This window comes from Magnolia sinica, chromosome 3 (genome assembly GCF_029962835.1).
Source record: "Magnolia sinica isolate HGM2019 chromosome 3, MsV1, whole genome shotgun sequence".
Classification (NCBI taxonomy): Eukaryota; Viridiplantae; Streptophyta; class Magnoliopsida; order Magnoliales; family Magnoliaceae; genus Magnolia; species Magnolia sinica.
Window position 1 is genome coordinate 121,093,234 of NC_080575.1, and position 19,201 is coordinate 121,112,434.

The 19,201-nt window shown below is 35.0% G+C and overlaps 1 long non-coding RNA gene across 2 annotated transcripts; it reads left to right on the plus strand.

Annotated features, from left to right (window-relative positions):
• The first annotated feature begins 2,922 nt into the window (after positions 1-2,922).
• Positions 2,923-7,640, plus strand: LOC131241015 (uncharacterized). 2 transcript variants are annotated; one of them, XR_009168926.1, is made up of 5 exons: positions 2,923-3,157; positions 3,384-3,549; positions 5,642-5,770; positions 7,005-7,079; positions 7,204-7,640. It is a non-coding gene; the product is annotated as an uncharacterized LOC131241015 (long non-coding RNA). The 2 variants fall into 2 exon arrangements; XR_009168927.1 differs by lacking the exon at positions 3,384-3,549.
• Positions 7,641-19,201: the final 11,561 nt, after the last annotated feature.

A 19,201-nucleotide genomic window follows, 5' to 3' on the forward strand; every position in this document is an offset into this window, starting at 1 on the left:
TATGGTGATAGGATCTGTCAATAGTGTGTTTAGGAATTTGTGTTTGGTACTGGATTATTTACCATTGCATGTTACCATTATCATCCACAACACACACACCATTGCATGCACACATTTTACTAATGTTCCAAATTTTATAATTTTGATGAAATGTCTGGATGTTTTATGTCTTACTACATGTATTGATACATCTTCAGCGGGTACTAGAACTTGGACAGTTTCTTAACCTATGTTGCTCAATCACCTTGGATACAGAGCCTGAAAATCGAAGAAAATATATTGTTTGGTAAGGAAATGGATATGGAGAAGTATGAGCATGTTCTTGAAGCGTGTTCTTTGAAGAAAGACTTGGAGATTCTATCATTTGGAGACTCTATCAGAAGTATCTCTTCTTTTTTTTTCTTTTTTTTTTTTTCGGAAGGTACAACTTTGTAATCTTTTGACAAACAGTAGCTCAAAACTGATAGAATAATTTTTACCCCATGGTTGCTTATGATGGCCGCACGATGCAGAATCGAGCAAGGGGTGGCCGGACGCAGCAAGGATGGGGCCGGATGCAACAGGGATGGTGGTCGGACGTAGCAGGGATGGGGCCGGACGTAACAGTGATGGTGACCGGACGTAGGGATGGTCGGATCTGACAGGTGGTGGTGCCGGTGACGATGGGGTCGCCGGATTTGGATCAATAGGGCTTTGATACCATGTAAACTGTGAAGCCAAAAGGTTTTCTGTATTTGAGACAACCCAATGGGGTTGAATATATAGAGTTTACAACCATCTATACAAGGAAAACAATAAACTCAGAATCCTCTACCTATGAAAATAAACTATATAAGGTATACTAGTTATACAAGGTATGTGAGCTGTCTAACATTACTGGACTTAGTTCAATACAGTTCATTTGAAATTGTTTCAGGAACCAGAAGAGGCAGAAATAGAAATGGATCTTCTTCAGAAAGAACAAGCATTGCAGGAAGCATCTGGAAGTTCAAAAGAAGAAGCACATTGGACCCCTGACTCTCCTCTTTTATCTAGTAATGCTTGGTGGCCTTATCCTGTGTCGATTTTCTTTTGGACTGTTGGAAGCTGGCATTCTGAATTAGGTCACGATGATCTCTTAGTTTTTTCATATACCTTCTAATATTTGGTCATCTGTGACATTGATGCAACAGATCATCGGAAGGATGATAATTATCTACAGGAAATTAAGGATAGCATTCGTTCCTTGTAAGTACTGAAAGTATTGAACTATGACAGACTATAGTAACGGGGAAGTTTTCGTAGATGCAACATGCTAGTGTCTTTATGTGTGCACATGCATGAACTTGTGCATATGCATGTGTAAGTGCTGTTGTAGTGTGCATATGTAGCACTTATACTAAATTCATGTTTATCTCGGAGCCATTTGGTTAGCCTCAAAGTTGTATTCAGATAGAACTTTTTGAACGCATTTGTCTAGCTACGCTTGTTCGAAGTTTCTTGTATGGATAAGCAAATCTTCAGTTTTTAAAGAAATGCCGGAGAACAAGATGGAGGAGAGCAGGAGTGGCACCATTAAGATAAGTGATGTATCCCCTGACGTTCTTCCCTCCTTTGTACACTACTTGTACACTAACACCATTTTGTTGTTAGTGAGTCCATACATATTTATGTTGAAAGCACTTAAAAATGAGAGTACCAAGCTTCTTTAAGCTACCTCAATAGTATGTAGAAAACGGGACATAAAACATGCATATGAAAAAGATTTTGGTCAGTTGGGGTTCTCCCCAAGTTGATGAAAGAAAGAAAATTGATGGATTCTTGCCCTTCTTCCAAGCTGCATTTGCAGTTCTACAGAGTTCTCGGCCTTAGTACCCAGATTTACAAAAAAAAAAAAAAAAAGATGAAGAGAATGCCAATTATGCATTAGATACATAGTGGACGTAAATGCATAGTGGTAATGTGTGGTCAGATTGGCTTACAGGGGAGGGCATATGCATATTGGTCCACCTGATCAATAGTTCTAAGCAGTAAATGGGCATGTTTCTGCAGTGTCTTTCAAATGCTCTCAGGAATGAGAATCCAAAATTACTAATGGCAGCATCTGCTTTTCTTCTAACTTTCCAGCCATTAATGGTTTCAGCTGTCCACATAGGCATGATGGAGGAAAATGGTTTAATCAAAATCTTTTCTCGAGATTTGTCATTACATCTTTGATGCATAGTACCAGTTGTGCAATCAGACCATGTACTGCTCTATAGTAACACTAAGTAACTCTACAATAAGAAATCTATAAAGTTAGGGTTTAGTTGTCAATTACTCTAGTTTCTTTACTCAGTTGCACTCCCTATATAAAAGTGGAGTTGAATTTAGTGAGTAAAGAAAAAGTAATTTATTTTGATTATTTGCATCTATCTTCATTTTGCTATATGGCAATTAGACATACCTTCCATCTAATTTTCAGTTTTGTAGATACCGCCCCCTATGAATTTGGGGTGCTGGAACTCTCAATCTTCTTTTTTGGGTGATGTTTACTAATAATCACAACCAAATTCAAACAAGTGGAGAGAGAGACATAACAGGTTTGAATTCTGACACTCATTTGAATAGAATAGATTTTGGATTCTATTTACACAAGCCACTCCTGTCTGTTGTAGTAGTCCTAAAAAAAAATATTTTATTCTGTTTGCTTCTTGGCTTTGAGCATGTGACTAAATAGATTAGGCTGTAAATAAGTACATGGAGATGAATGGTGTGTGTAGAGAAGATGTTGTCCGGGGCATCAGCCCCTATGATTTCAGCCATCTAGGTCATGCTCGTGTCTACGTAACTTTCGATGCCCTGTACAGGTACATCTGTTTGTTTTCATTCTATTTGCTTTTTTAATTAGGCACTTGCTAATATCTTACCCAACAACACTTGCCATCTTTATACAATATGCTTCATTGGCAACTTAAGACAAAAAAAATTCATTGTAGAGTAGGTTCAACCTTTTCTTTCTTAAAACTTTCTTTTCCATTTGTTCCTGTAATTCAACGGGGTGTTGCATGTTCAGGCCACACATGTTGGATCAGAGAGTGCTCTTTCTCAAATTGTCTGACTTGTTGAATCATTGCAGATAGCCAGAGCTCCTGTGCAAAAGTTTGCTGATTGGATCTCGAAGCACTTTGTGCCTTTTGTTAGTGCATATTATTTTTCAGGCCTTTTCCATACATGAATATCTCAGATCCCATATGCACAGCTCCACATGACTTGCCTAGTTTATCTTATCTATTAACTTGTTTCATGAATTGTGGCCCATCAAATGAATGGACCCATTCATTCTTCTGTCAAGGCATCTGAAAAAGGGGCCTACCTGATGAACAACTTGGAGTTCTTTAATAGTGCTTGTCTGGTATTCCCAGGACTTGTCTGGTTCAACCTTGAAATCCATGCAAAGAATGGCATCACCAAGTATCACCTAGACGTGCTTACTCTACCTCTTCTTTGCAGCTTGCAAAGCAAGTTTTTGAGATGGATTCCTTGAGGACACGTATGTTAAAAAAAGCTTTCAGTCTAATTGATAATCGTGTAAGTCAATCTGGTATGACTTCATTGATTTCTTTTCCATTTCTTTTATTAGTAAATGTTAATTTCAACACTTACACTCTTCAGTCCTACCCTTAACCCTCAATGATTGATCATAGCTAATAAAAGAAACAATTTATATGTAGTAACATATATATAAATCCCTTGATATTTCAGTAGGTCAGCCCCCTCAAGCAATGACAATGTGGCATTGGCAAGGTAATGACTAAGGATTACTTGGCAGTTAAGTGATTATATTTTGTGAACCTACGTGTAGTATTTGGGGATTTTGTATTGCATGAAGATGCTGATTGCTAGATGACATCATGAATCATGTCGGTACTTGCCTACTGGGTAATGGATAATCTACTTTATTAGTTTTTTTTTTTTGTGTGTGTGTGTGTAATAATTTGCATTATGCAGGACTGTTGGACCACCCATTGAGGTCCACCAGTGGAATCTATTGCTGGCTGATGGAAAACCAGGCTAAAATCTGTCATCCAACTGGGGCTAACATGGAGTGTGTGCACCGACATGGGTGTGTACTAACAAGCTAACCCAAAAAAAAAAAAAAAAAAACTGGGTCCCACAAGTCCAATCAAAAACCATTTATGCCTTTATTTATAAACCGTTAGTCCTTTTAGCTTTTCTATAAACCATATGGTCCATACATACCATATGGCTGTATTCAAAACCTCATATGGTTGATACATACAAATTCCTAGTGTTATTTGACCTCTTTAATTCCTTAGACTTTTATAGCACATTTGAGACAATTCAGGGGTATGTATGGGTCAATAGGCTTTAAAGCCTTGGCATCATGGTTATATACAGAGATGCATATGAAATTTTAGGGCATGCTATTGAAACAAATTCAAGTGATTGCAATTTCTCTCTTGTAGTTTCCTGAGATGGGATTCTAAATCGTATCAAAGTGATTCATGTAGGAACCCCTTTGCGAGAATCCTTACCGTTTCATGTGGTGTGATTCCACAAACAGACACACACATCTCATTTTGCCCAATGATTTTTACTGATAATCTTCAATAATTTTCTGAAGTAGATGTACCTGGCTGCTAATTTGTAGTTGTGAATTGAACCAATGCTATAAGAGCAACCACTTGTTTTTGGAGATCATTGATGACTTGGTCTCTTGGGTCTATGGTCTACCATAGTGATGCTGGGAGGAAAATTGGTAGGATCATTCTTCCCTTCAATATGAGCAGAATTTGCAGCAGCAATTTCATGGCTTGGATGAAGATGGAGATTTAAATCTCAATATTTCTCCTTAAGAAATCTGCATTTTCTGCAATGAGTGAGTTGGAGTTTATCTTTATTATTAGAAGAACATGGTAGATGGCTCTGTCCCTTTCCAGATCCACTCACTGTAAATGTTCTAGAGTCTACTGCTATAATCATAGTTAGCAGAACTCCTTTCTACACTTATAACTTTGAGAAATACTCTTATAATTGCTTTTCTATTTAAAAGTTTGTATATTTCAGAAGATCTTTTTTTTTTTCCTGTGAAAACTGAACAATACTCATTTTTCAGAAAAAGAAGAAGAAGAAGAAGAAGAAGAAGAAAGTAGAAATGTGTAGGGTAAACTGGACATGATTTTTTGAGATATGATCCATCCACATGATTGCCTATCAAGTCAACTCTCCTGGTGAGCTTAAACAAGTGTTGTGTATTGATGTTTTGATGCATCTGTCAAAATAGTGGCCTCTTTCCTTAAACAATGTAACTGCTAGGGCTTCTTTCTCTAGGTTCCTGACATTGTTGTTTGCTTTGAGAATGGGTGTTTACTAAGCTGAGATACATTGCCCAACAATGGGGCGTACATGATTCAATCATCAGATAAAAAAAAGAGAGCACATATGCAATTCAAAGAAAGAGATGCCCCGTGCATTGGGGCCATACATTACTTTCTCCTGTCATATCCTGTAGCAAAAATTTTACAAACATAATGCCTAACTCTAATTGCTGGAAGAAGGCTAATATGCTAATGATTTTTTTAATGCATTTTAGGCCTTTCTGGTTCATGGATCTCTCTTCAGTGCTCTTTTGTGCTAATTGTTATGTTTTCCCTCTCAGGTTTTATCCCTATCATTATGCTCCTTTTGCTTCTAATCTCAAGGATCTAGATCAGTTGAGCATAAGCTTTGAACTCGGTTCTCCATTCAAACCATTCAATCAGCTGATGGGGGTTTTTCTAGCTGCAAGGTCAAATTTTGCTTGGAGTTATTATGCATGATTGATCATATTTGTTCAATTTCTAATTAATTTAGAGCTTGTTCTAGTTGATTAGCCTAAATTAGATTTTTAGTGAACATGTTGAGAAACTCATTTCCATTGATTTTTTATTTTTTTTTCGAGTATAAAACTTAACTGAGTTGAGTTGATTTTTTCATTAGTTGTTATTTTTGTTAGTTTATGGATTTGATAATCCATTATTTATCATCATTATTATATCCTTGTCTTTGAAAGTTGCCAATTACAGGCACTTTCATCTCTCTTTCTTTCTTGTTGGCCCGCTTTTAATCAGCTATACTATTTTGGTTTTTTTCTGTAAATGGGCAGTAGTGAAATCATTGAATGGTGATTTCACACAACCTTTCTTGAGGTTATGCCTTTGGATTTTTTTAATTGGTTTTTCATAAAAAAAGTTATTTTTCTCTAAGATTCTTGAATTTGTTAGTTTGGGGTTTTCTATGAAAATTTTTGTTGTGTTTTGTATTTACTTTCATTTTGTCTTCTAGTGGCCATCTTTTTGTTTTGGTTCTTGCATGTTTTATTAAGGGGGTTTTAGGTTTTGGTTTATTTTTATTTTCTTAAAGTTATGGGCTTTTGGATATTTGATGGGTTTCTCAGACATTTTGGAGAGTAGTCATAACCAGTGTTCGAATTATCTCTGATATTATCTTATCTCCAGCTTAGCGATACCAATAACGCTGGTAGCGATACCGATAACACTGGTAGTAGCGAAAATTCCATGTATTAGCAATGTATCACGAACGTATCAATATTGCCAATGTAATCGCCAATATTTTTAACTATGTAAATTGTAGGTGTCACCTGTATTGCCAATGCATAAATATTGCCCATATATTTCCAATATTTTTGACCATGTAAATTCTAGGTAATGCTTGTATCATAAGTGTGTTAACGATATTTCAACAATATTGGCAACGTATTGATATTATCAAATTTTTTTTATTATAAAAAAATTATTTCAAATTTTTTTTTTCATTGGCACATGGTTGTATGTAGTATTCAATTCGTCATTGATAATATTGATAATATCTCAATATTATTGATATCGCAACATGTGTGATATTGAGACCACGATCTTTCGTTTTCTTTCTAATTGTTGATGATTTTTTGGTGAAATATTATGTGTTGTTGATATTTTGCAATATCGATGGATATTTGAATGAAAGGTTTGATGGTTAAATAGGCCGAATGGGATGGTTGGACTGATTTCTTTTAACAGTACATGCTTGTAAGGCCCCATCAAATGGAAACTTGTTATGTATGTATTCTTTTTTCAATTTTTTAATTTATAAATATGCAAATATGTACATTCTAACGTCTTCTTAAGTTTTGCTGAAAATTCCACCGTTTTTCTCATGTTTCCCCGCATTTCTGGTTATCAGCAATATTATCGACGATATCGATATTGTTTTCATATCCCTGGCCAGCGAAACTTGTAGTGATACCGATACTTCGAACACTGGTCATAACTTGATTTTGCAGGTATACTTGACTGCTGCAATTTAAAATTTCTTACTGCAAAATGTGATTTGTGCATTTTAGTTTGCTGCCTAGGTTTATTTGGTACTGAAATGATGAGATTTTATTTTGTTCACTTCCATCAGGTTATTTGGAGCAGATAAGGAGTGGACTCTCTCAAAGTAATTCAAACAAAGAAACTTCGAACTTACAAAACGCCTCGCCTCTCTCAACAAGCCAGAGATCCCAGTTCTGCTGCTTGGTCATGCATGATGACATGCTCTGTGGTTTGGGTCATGCATCATGCTTGCTTCACAATGAGTAGAGCATGGACGATTTTTTATTTATTTTTCATGTATTCGGACCATTGTAAATATATATAATTTTTATTACAAAAGTTGTTTGATATTTGTTTAATATTAATTTTTAATTGTATCTAATATTATTTGGATTTTAAAAATAAAAACAAATACAACTTTCAATTGAAAAAAAAAAAAAAAACATTATTAGCAAAAGCCCATAGTTGTACAACTTTATTGGCCATTCCTAAATGAGGAAAAATACCGTTTCTAAAATTTTACCATTGGCAACATTAAGTTCTTGAATTACTGTTCCTAAAATTTGACCATTGGCACCAGAATAGTTTAAAACTATTTCTAATATTTCGTTTCTAATTTTTGAAGTGGTACCTAAATGGTTTTGAACCGCTTCAATTTTTTTGTGATGCCTGCAATTACCCATCTTACATAGCTGATTTTAGTAGTTGACTTTTAAATCGTTGATCCAACCGTCAGTTTAGAAAAGATTTCTCTCAGCCTTAGGTGGTCAACATTATTAATGTGCTGATTTGTGCATCTTATTTGTCAATCATATAGGTCCGTATGTTATGTAGTCAATTGAGCCCTTGGAAGTTAAAGACCAAAGGCACGAGATGACATGATCACCAAGGAGCAAAGAACATGTAAATGAGGTGCCTTAATGACTCTAACTCTTGACCCCAAACAATCTCTTAAACCTCTAAATGATCCTTAGCTTTATTGGTAAATATTGTCGATCATCCATTAGCCTTTGAAGCTTAATTAGAATATAATAAGTAAGGATAAGAGGTGCGAAGCTGTTGCGAAAATCGTATGCCCGAAACAATTTTTTATTGTTTGATCTCGAATAACTTATATAGGGCATTCAATTCTTAGGCTTTTGAATGTGTTTTTTGTGTAATAGAATCTTAGGGGAATCCATGATCATATCCCTCATCCCAAAATTTTAAACCAATGAGTTATAAGTCACCTTCCTTAAAATTAACACTTTAGTAAGGATTTTAATCACCACCTTGAATATGTGCTTGAACTCAACTATTTTCTAGATATTAGACTCAACCTTTATAGGTGTACCATTGTCTAAATCATCTAGAAGACCCATCCAGGTGAATCCCCTAGAATTATAACATTCCTATTAGTTGTAAGAGATTCACCAAACTTCTCATCACCTTGGTCACCTCAAAGGAGCACTACATGTAAGGTGTTTAATCTTTGAGTTGAAGCCTTGGCAAAGCATTGGCATCATAATCGGGGGAAAAAATGGGAGCTAATTGAAGCACGAGAGAGCATCAATCAAGCAACCCGATATGATGCTACAAAAGGGGATTAATCCAACAAGTAAGTTGTCATTTGTAATAGTCCATGTCTGCTTCTTCCTTGTGTAGGATTAAGTGTAGAGTTTGAATTGCCAAACTCGACTAGGTTTTTATGTAGGACCTAAATTCAAATCTTTGTGTAGGCCACTAGACATGGGTTTTATATACGTTAGTTTCCAAGGGAGCTTCCGATGAGAGTAAATGTAGGTCCTTGGATTAGGACCGATGTTGTTAGTTAGCCGATGCAAAACTAACTCAAGTATCTTGTAGGAGCCTCTGGCGGAAGTACACATTAGAGTCCCTATGTGGGGTTGTAAAAGTTATAGGTGAACCTGATTTAAAACCCCTGATAGTAAAATTTGGTACACTTATGGGTTGAGTGCGTTCGCCGAGAGTGGAGTAGAGAAACTGAACTACTATATATGCTTATGTTTGTGTTTGTCTTTGAAAAATTGTTTAACTATGCGCATTTGATGAATGTTTAATTATATGTATTCATGATTAGATGAATACTAGGAGTTGATAGGTAGTACATCCCACACACACATATACACAATCATTTATAGACTAGTTGTTTGAATGTCATATCATTTGTAGTCTATGTGATTGGATCCACTATTGGTTTGGAAGCCTTAATATTACAATGTCTTAATTTAATTGCATATTAGTTTAAGTAATCAATTGTATTTAAAAGACGAAAATTTTATTTGATCCTAATCACCCCCTAGGACATAACCTTTATTCTCTAGATCCGCCAAGCTTCCGCACATAGCCCGTGGCCCACTGCCTCGTGCAATTTCAAACATCAGCCACATTTTAGGCCAAATTTGACCACTTTAATGTGATCTATTGGGGGCATGATTATATATGTGATCCTGAGTGTAAATTTATGGAATTTAAATTGGTTATATTAGCCACCAAAGCGAGCTCAATCAGTGAAATTTTAATAAATTTCGACTCGTGGTTATGGGATTCAATATTAAGTTACATAGACAATGCAAACAGTGACGAAAAACAAACGATCACTGTTTGGCAAGACATAAGTGGTGTGGGGTAAATGGTGACGGTAATGTAAGGCTCAGAGACCCATTTCACCCACAGGTGTTTAGTGTCTCAAGTTTACATGACTAACACCAGTTAGCTTCATGTTCAGGAGAGTCATTTGTATGTTGTGACTTCATCCTAGAGGAGAAGTTATGATGATGCGTTAAACTCTCATCAGGATTGTATGATTGACTCATCATCATCCTAGATAATTCAATTGAAGGCTCCAATTAATTGAATGTTAATCATGAATTTTTTCTGATACTTAGTTTATATTCATGAATTGTTAAACATCTTACTAATGTGAGTGTATTTCTAATTAGATATTGTTCCATCTCAATACAATTCTTTACCCATTTTGATTAGGTCTAATTATCTCAAAGGGAGAGATTATATAGAAATAATCTTGAGGTGCATGAATATAGACCTTACCCTGGAAGAAGAGAAACCTCCTAAACAATCTGACATGGGTATTGAATCATAAATTACACACTACATGGTGTGGGTAAAATTCAGTAAGATGTGTCTCAAAATCATGAAGCACTCAAAATTTAAATTAGTGGAGGGTGTCATGCCTGAATTTGAGAAGGCTAACATTTCATGACCGAAATAGGAAACCGATTCAAGAAATCAAATAAAAACGAAGTGAATTCCCTTCTAAATAGATTAACTCGTACATCCTACAGTGACCATCGAAACATCCAAGACTATATCATATAACTGTCACGACCTAGATTTCGGGTTCCTGGCTTATAATTCGGACCCAAGATCCACGTCACGACTTGTACATTAAGTGTACTAAAACTGTTAAATTGCTTACAAAAATTCATCCACCCAGTAGCTCTTTTGTAGATCTACATTCCATTCATACTCAGCGGCATCTTTATAAATAGGAAACGACCATTTATTCCAATAGTCAATTATAAACATAGTTAAGGACCCTCCCATTCGGGGTCTTATGAAATGAAATAAACATGTCTAACAACTTGAAAGAATTAATTAACAATATAAGAAAATCAAATATAATTAAAGAAAAAAATCATGGTTACTCTAGACTAGCAATTTCTTCCTTTGCCAAGTAGGGTCATGTGTCCCTTAAGTCATCTTCCGGCTCGACCATGTATTCCTGTTCTTAAGCCACCGGCTCACCCTCATTCACATCTGTACGGTTTTACATCAATAAATGGTAAGCTGGCCAGGCCTAGTGAGAATTCCCGACATGGTTCTTCACATTAAATTATAATAGAATGCCAATAATCATATATAATATAATTTTAAAAAATAAAAATATTATGCAATGAATGCATCAATTCATCAAGTGGGAATCCATTCACTTGCCTGAGTTGGAAACCCGTCAACCCGCATCTGCCCCTTGACAGGCTTTTATCATTTGGTAGACATAGGCAAGGCCCGCATCTACTCCTTAAATAGGCTTCCACTAGTATAATGGGCTTCTGATAACGATTTTATCAGGTACTATCTAGGAAGGTCTCCCAGGAATTACGCACGTATTGTGCATGCAATTGATAAATGCACCAAGTAATCACAAATTATGTATTGCACAGATTATTTCGATTATCACATTTGAATCAATAGTCTAATACATTAATCAAATCATATCATTATTATTATATTAATACAGAATCACATAGTTATCTAATCAAGTATGAGTACATGACAATTAGATCAGGGTAATTATATAACATATCAAATAATTCATTTATTTTAATTCGATGGATGAGAAATACATCGGGATCACTCACCTTAATGCAGTGGAGATGATTCCATGAACCAATGGTTTGAATTGAACTAGGACTTCCTAAAATCACATAAATAAGAATTTTCTTCAATCTTACGATTATACATAATGAATAAAACGTATGATTTATTATCTATTATTTATTCAGATCGATGTTGCCCATCCAATGGTCCGATCGATCCAGAATTTAAGATTTTAATTTATTTTAATCTTAAAGAACTAATGAATGATGATGATTTAATCACACATTTCAAATTATGTCGTATAATTCTCTGTGTCAAGTAGTATCTTGCGTAGAGAATTACTCTCCCGGATTTTATTCAATTTCGTTATATTAAGGAACAAAATTGGTAGTTTATGATCAGTAAGATCCATTAAGGTGTCAAATTGGTCTGATTCTTAAAAATATTACATAATTAAGTCTTCTAACACCCATGAATAGTATAGATCATTTTGATCGCTGTCCATCATGAAAAAAATCTCACATTCTACACATCTGTCTTAAAGCATGCGCATACCTTAAAATCTCACATTCTACACATTAGCCTTAAAGTTATATGCATACTTTTTCACTTGAATGAATTAAACCTACATAATGGATGTTTGATTGATCCAATCCTTCCAATGTGTAGATCATGTCAAATTAACTATTGTATAAATAAAATAAAGAAAAATAAAATAAAATACTTACATGAATAAACGAATTCCAAAAAACCTCACTCCCACTTTCCTTTTCGTGTTTTTTTTTCTACGAGTTTTTCTTTGGTTCTTTAAGTTTTGATAGGACTCTTGCTCTCTTACGTTCTCTTTTGAAGAAAGAGGGTTCGTTAGGAAACTACAAGATACAAGAAAAGTTTTGTATAACAAGATATAAGAGGAATGATAATGACATCGGTGGATCTCTTTCCCACTCAAAATTTAAAATTTATTTTAAAAAAATACAGCCATTACAATAACTGACTGAGGTGGTATGTAAGATTCACTCATTTTGTCCTAAAATAGAGTGTAAACTCTTAGTATACTTGGTCCTAAACTCCACACCTTCTTAATTTCGTACGTTTCGAGTTAACTATAACCCCCAAAAGGATAAGTGGATGTTAAATGAATTAATTTCTCAATGTGCTTAAAGTGGAGGAAATGACTCAGTGAGCAAGGCAAGGCCACCACGCAAAAATCTATTGGTTTAACGACGGATTTAATCCGTCGCTAAACTCGTCTTCCTCGAATAACCGTAGTCCGGACGTCGCGGAATTTAGTGACGGACCAAAATCCATCGCTAGTATCTGATTTACGACGTATTTACGATGAATTTTTGTCCGTTGTAATTAAGCGACGGATGAAATTCATCGCAAATTTCGATTTGGTGACCAACAAATTCCCACCCAAAATATAGGATCGTGCGCTTTTCAGTTCATTTTACGACGGATCAAGTCTATCGTAAAAGGACTTTTGCCTCAACATTATTTTCAATTTTTTAAAAATATGGTGGAAAATTAAGTTTTTTTTATTGTCTAATAATTGTTTTTAATAGAATTCCAGTGGTTTAATTGTACATATTTGTATCTAAGATTATTTTTTAACAATTGATTGAATGCAAAAAGAAAATTTATTTTATTTTTATATCAAATGAGTGGAATTTTTTTAAATTTTTTAATTAAAACTAATATTTAAATGATTTGTAATATCACACGAAAAAGAACATTGAGAAGTTTAAAAAGTTTAACAATGTTTGAGAAAAAAATTAAATTTTGAAAAAATAAAAATCGTGATTTAAGAAAAATCTATTTTGTGGGAACAAAAAAGAATATTTAATAAAGTTGATAAATTTGAAAAAAAAAAAAAAAGCATTTGATTTTGAGAAAAACTAATATCCTGAAAAAGAAAATTAAAAATATTTTAAAAAATGTGAAAATTTTCACAATGTTGAAAAATGAAAATATTTTAAAAAAGAAAATGAGAGTTTGAAATTTGAAAAAAAAAATAAAATTTGTAAAGTTCAATAAAAATTGACAAGTTCGAATAAAATGCTTTTAAAAAAATGGAGAAGTGAAAAAGAATTGAAAATTTTAAAAATAAAGCGATATTAAAAAAAATTGATACTATCAAAAACCAAACATTTTGAAACGAAAAATAAATAAGTTGAAAATTTATGTGATTTTGAAAAATAATTGAAAATGTTCAAAATTCGAAATTAAAAGAAAAAGTTATTTATAAAAACACTAAGATTTTGAAAAAATATATATAATTTTAAAAATAAATTGAAAAGTTGAAAACGACATAATGCTTTTGAAGAAAAAAATCGGCATTTTGGAATTTTTGGGAAAAAAATTTAAGATATTTTGAAAATAAAAATTCAAAATTTTTATTTTAATTTATTTTTTGAAATATTTTATAATAAAAATGATATTTTGTTAAAAGTTTTCAAAGAAAAATTAAGAGAAAAAAATATACATTTTGAAAAAAAATGTAATTTTTAAATGGAAATTGATATTTTTCTGTGAAAAAAATATTTTTTAATAAATTATTAGGCACATTCACTAATTAAACATTTAACCATTTTTGGACAATCAAATTAGTCTAGATTGAAGAGTAAATAACTTCATATGTTTAAATCAAATTTCACTCAAATTGTTGATTAATCTTGTATTCCCAATACCTTTCTCACATGTAGCTAGCTTGATTGGGGCGAGTAACTAGTCAAATTGAGGTATTGATCTATAAAATAGAGTGAATGGACTATACATATAAAATGGGCTAAATATTATTGTCAAAATTGTGACCCAACTTATTGACCTCGCGAAAACCTACGAATTGATGTTAATAAGTTTTGTGGGCCCATCATGATGTGTGTCGAACATCAACACCGTGCATTTAATGTGTCCCCTTTAGGTTATGAGATATCTCAAATCATCCTTAAATGAAACTCAAGTGGACCATACCATCTAAAACCATGTCAAGACATCATAAAAAATATAAAAGCAGTTGGTGAGGCTCACATGAGTTTTGGATGCGGCTAAAACTTGGTTTGACCCCTCATCCAAATGGGACACACATAATGAGTGGGTTGGATATGTGAATCACATTAAGGCAAGCCCAATATATGATTATGAATGTTTTAAGGAAACCCCTCTACATTTCGGTGAGTTAGTCATTACCTTTACCAAAGTAAACTTTGTGAGTCCACCGTTATTTATTTATTTTATCCATTCCATTTATCCACGTTAATAGATAATTTGAGGTCTAAAGAATAAAAAGGAAGCATATCCAAAGCTCCAGTGGACTGCACCACAGGAAATAGTGTGATTGAACCTCTACCATTGAAAAATTCCTGCGCAAAGATGCTAGGTGGGGCCCAACACCATGTGTTTGAAAAATCTACTCCGTTAATCCATTTTTAGAGATCATTTTAGGACGAGACTAAAAATGAGTTGGATCCAAAAATCAAGTGGGTCACACGAGAGGAAACAGTGGGGAAACAAATACCTACGATTGAAACCTTCTGGACTCCACCTTGATGTTTATATGCCATCCAAACAGTTTATAAGGTCATTAACACTGGAAATAAGTGAAAACACAAAAGAATTTAAAAAAAAAAAAAAAAAAGAGCCTGTAACAAAGCTTTTTATGACCGTAACAATGTTTCAACGGTTCTCACTGAATCCCCACTGTTTCATCTCGTGTGGCCCACTTGAGTTTTGGATACACTTCGTTTTTTGGTATCTTTCGCTAAAATGAGCTCTATAAACGGATTAACGGTATATATTTACCACAAACATGGTGGTGGGCCCCACCCAACATCCTTGCGCAGTAACTTCCTGCCAAAGGCTTTAGCTGAAAATCCACGTCCTCTAAAACGGTCGCGGATTGGCTACTGACAGCTCGAGTAGCCACACTGCTACTGAAGTGACGTTACCAAGTTGTGGGCCCCACCATGATGTATGTTTTGTATCCATGCTGTCCATCCATCTGGAGAGATCATTTTAGGTCAAGGCTCAAAGAACGAGTCACATCTAAAGATCCAGTGGACCCCACCAGAGAAAATAGTGGGGAGAGTGACACCACCGTTACAAACTTCTAAAGGCCACAAAAGTTTTAGATCAAGATGATATTTGTGTTTTCCCATCTTTAATGTCTTTTTTAACTTTTGAACAGGTTGGATTTCGAAAAAACATAATGGTGGGCCTTAGGAAGGTTTCAATGGTGGGCATCAATCTTCCCTCTGTTTTCTTTGGTGGGGTCGACTAAAGCTTTGGATCTGCCTCTCTATCTGGGTCATGCCTTAAAATAATATCTCCAAATGAATGGACGTTGAGGATACAACATATACATCATAGTGGGGTCCACAGAACTGGTGACGTCACTTCACTAGCTACTCTCGCTACTCAACCTGTCAGTATCTAATCCGCATCCCCCTAAAACGGGGAACGGATTGGCTATTCCCCCTGACTCGGTGCTCTGTGGGGCCCACCATGATGTATGTGTGTCATCCATGCCGTCCATCTATTTTTATATATTATTTTATAATGTGAAAAAAAAAAAAAAAGAATTATATCTCAATCTCAAGTGGACCACATTATAGGAAAGAGTTTTGAATGGATTTTGACCATTAAAAACGTTTTGGGGCGATAAAAGTTTTGGATCAAGCCGATATTTATTTTTTTCCATTCATCTTGGTCTTTATGACCAAATCAACATATTGGATTTCAAATAAACAGTACAGTGGGCCATAGGAGGATTTTAATTGTGAATATCTATTCATTATTTTTTTTCCATGGTGTGGTCCACCTAAGATTTATATCCCTATCATTTTTTGTATAAAGCCATAAAATGATTTGTAAAAATGGACGAAACACGTACATCATGGTGGGGCCCACAGAGCACCGACCACCAGCCTCGTGTAGCCAATTAGGGCTGAAAGTTGGGCGGGTTCAACCCAATCGACTCGTGACCAACCCGACATTGGGTTGGGCTCGGGCAAGATATATCGGGTCCGATTTCAAGCTTGGGCTATACAAACACCAACCCGATAAAACTTGGGTTGGGCTCAGGTTGAAGTTTCAGGTTGTCTGACCCAACCTGAACTCGATCAATATATAAGTTACTTATAAATTATAATTGAGTGTGGATCGTTTTTGTCGAAGGCACACTAGTGATGTCAGGTCTCATTTGTCCACGTCATTTCCAAGGACTCAAGCTAACAAGATATGCCGGATTTCTCTCTCCCAAATAGATTTGTGCTATGCTACATTACTTTTAAATGAGTAGTTGTCCTATCTTTTAGCTTCTTTTTTTTAAAGAAAAAAAAGAAGTTCTTTACGATGAATAATTATAGATATAAAAAATAGGCCCTATATTGAAATATAATAAATTAATATAATAATAAAAATATTAGCACGTATACACCCGACCAACCCAATCAACCCAACCGAGCCCACTTGGGTTCGGCTTGGGTTGAGAATTCTCGACCCGAGATTGGGTTGGGTTGGGTTAGGGTTGAGGTATAGGAACCTTGGGTTGCGTTAGGGTTGAGCACCAACCCGACCCAACCCGCCCGACTTTCAGCCCTGTAGCCAATCCGTCTCCCCTGAAACGAGACCCCTTTTCTGTCTCCCTCTCATCCACTCTCCGTCTGTCCCTCTCCCAGCGCCGGCCCTAGAGATCTCTCCCACCCCTTTCTTCCTGTCGATCTCTTCACGAACATCAGGTAATGCTCTCGTTCTCTCTCTCAATCTCTCTCTCTCAATCGATTGATAGCGGTGGTTCTCTCAATCTCTCTCTCAATCGATTGATAGTGGTGGTTCTCTCTCAATCTCTCTCTTCCAGCGTCATGATTGGAAACCCCCCGGATTCGGAACCCCCATGACTGGAAACCCCCTGGATTCGGAACCTCCATGATTTGAAACCCCCTGTTTTTTTGGGTGTTGGGTTTATGTGTAATTGTTAAGTATATAGATAGGCCAATGGTGTTCTTTCCCTCTTAAAAATCTTTTCGGTTCAAGTAATCCACATAAAGAAATCCATCTCTACTAAAAAATTTCAAGTTCTAATCAATTTTATCAACGAGCAGTCTCCTTTTCTTTTTTTTTTTTTTTTTTTTTTGAGATTTCCCCAAAACTTATTTTGAATAAAACAAGTTTAATTTGGTTTACTCAAAACAGCGAGTTTTTTCCCTATCTGCCGAAAAATATGGGGTTTTAAATGTTTAATCAATCATATGAGATTTTTCTTTTTTCATAAAGATGAGTTTAAAAGGAGTTTTGTTACTCTAGGAGAATCTCAGAGAAAGAAGCTGTTCGGCTACAGCATGGGTGGAATGAGCTTTTGCTACAGCACTTGCATGTGGTTGAGTTTGTTTTCACAGAGTATGGCCCACTGGAGTTTTGAATTGAAAAGAGAAAATGAGTGGATTTACAAGATGGATGGACTGGATGCTATGGATAGGATTGTCTCATGACTTCTATTTTTAAATCATGGATAGGATTGCATCATGGGTTTTATTTTTAAAACATGGGACATTGATATAATGGATAGGATTGTCTCATGAGCTTTACTTTTAAAACACGAGCCATCCATCCCACTTGATACATAACCGTGCCTGCCATGATGTCCTTTGGAGAGATGGTTCCAATATATTCTGGTTTTTCCATACTAATGTATCTTATTAGTAATTTTAATAAATTTATTCTGCAACCCTTGTGTACGTGGGACCATCTTAATGTTTTCATGCCATCCAATCTGTCCACATGGCTCTCCCCACCATGAAATTTTGACTCTTCAAAAATAAGCTAATCCAACCATCATATGGCCACCTTATGAAATGGAAACTTTTTTTTTTTTTTTTTTTTTATAAAAATCTCTCAGTGTGTCACCGGTGAAAATCTCATGTATCCAAAACTCTAAATAATTGTGTCTTCAGCCTTTTGTTTTTAATTTTTATTTTTTAAATGTGGTTGTATATTCCTTAAAGTTGCTGCAATTTTCCATTTGTATTAAAGCTATGATAGGTGGATCCTTGAAGAACAGGAGTGCAAGATTCTGACATATTACTCTGGTAGTTATAGTCCTTACCAATAAATTTGAAAGATTCTGACATCTCCAGCGTTAGAATATCAAGATACTAATGTCCATGGCATGTGAATTTTTATTGTTCATCAATGCATTGTTTCACAGTTCCTTCTTTACTGTTTGTGACAGGTGAGTCTTTATTGTTCATCAATGCATTAGTCAATGTGCTAATGTTTGTGACATGCGAGTCTTTTCATCCTCAGCCTCAAATGTTCATAGTATGAGATCCTCTAAACTTTACATGATATTTTGGTAGCTTCACAAGTCTTCTGGCAAATGTCATTGATCTCTCTTTGGTTTTTTGTGCATCTCAAGAGGTTATTGTTTCAATTTTAAAAAAAGAAGAAAGAAATAAAGAAAAAGATATGCATGGTCCAACACAATACATGTAAGATAGATACTGAACTACACGAGAAAATAT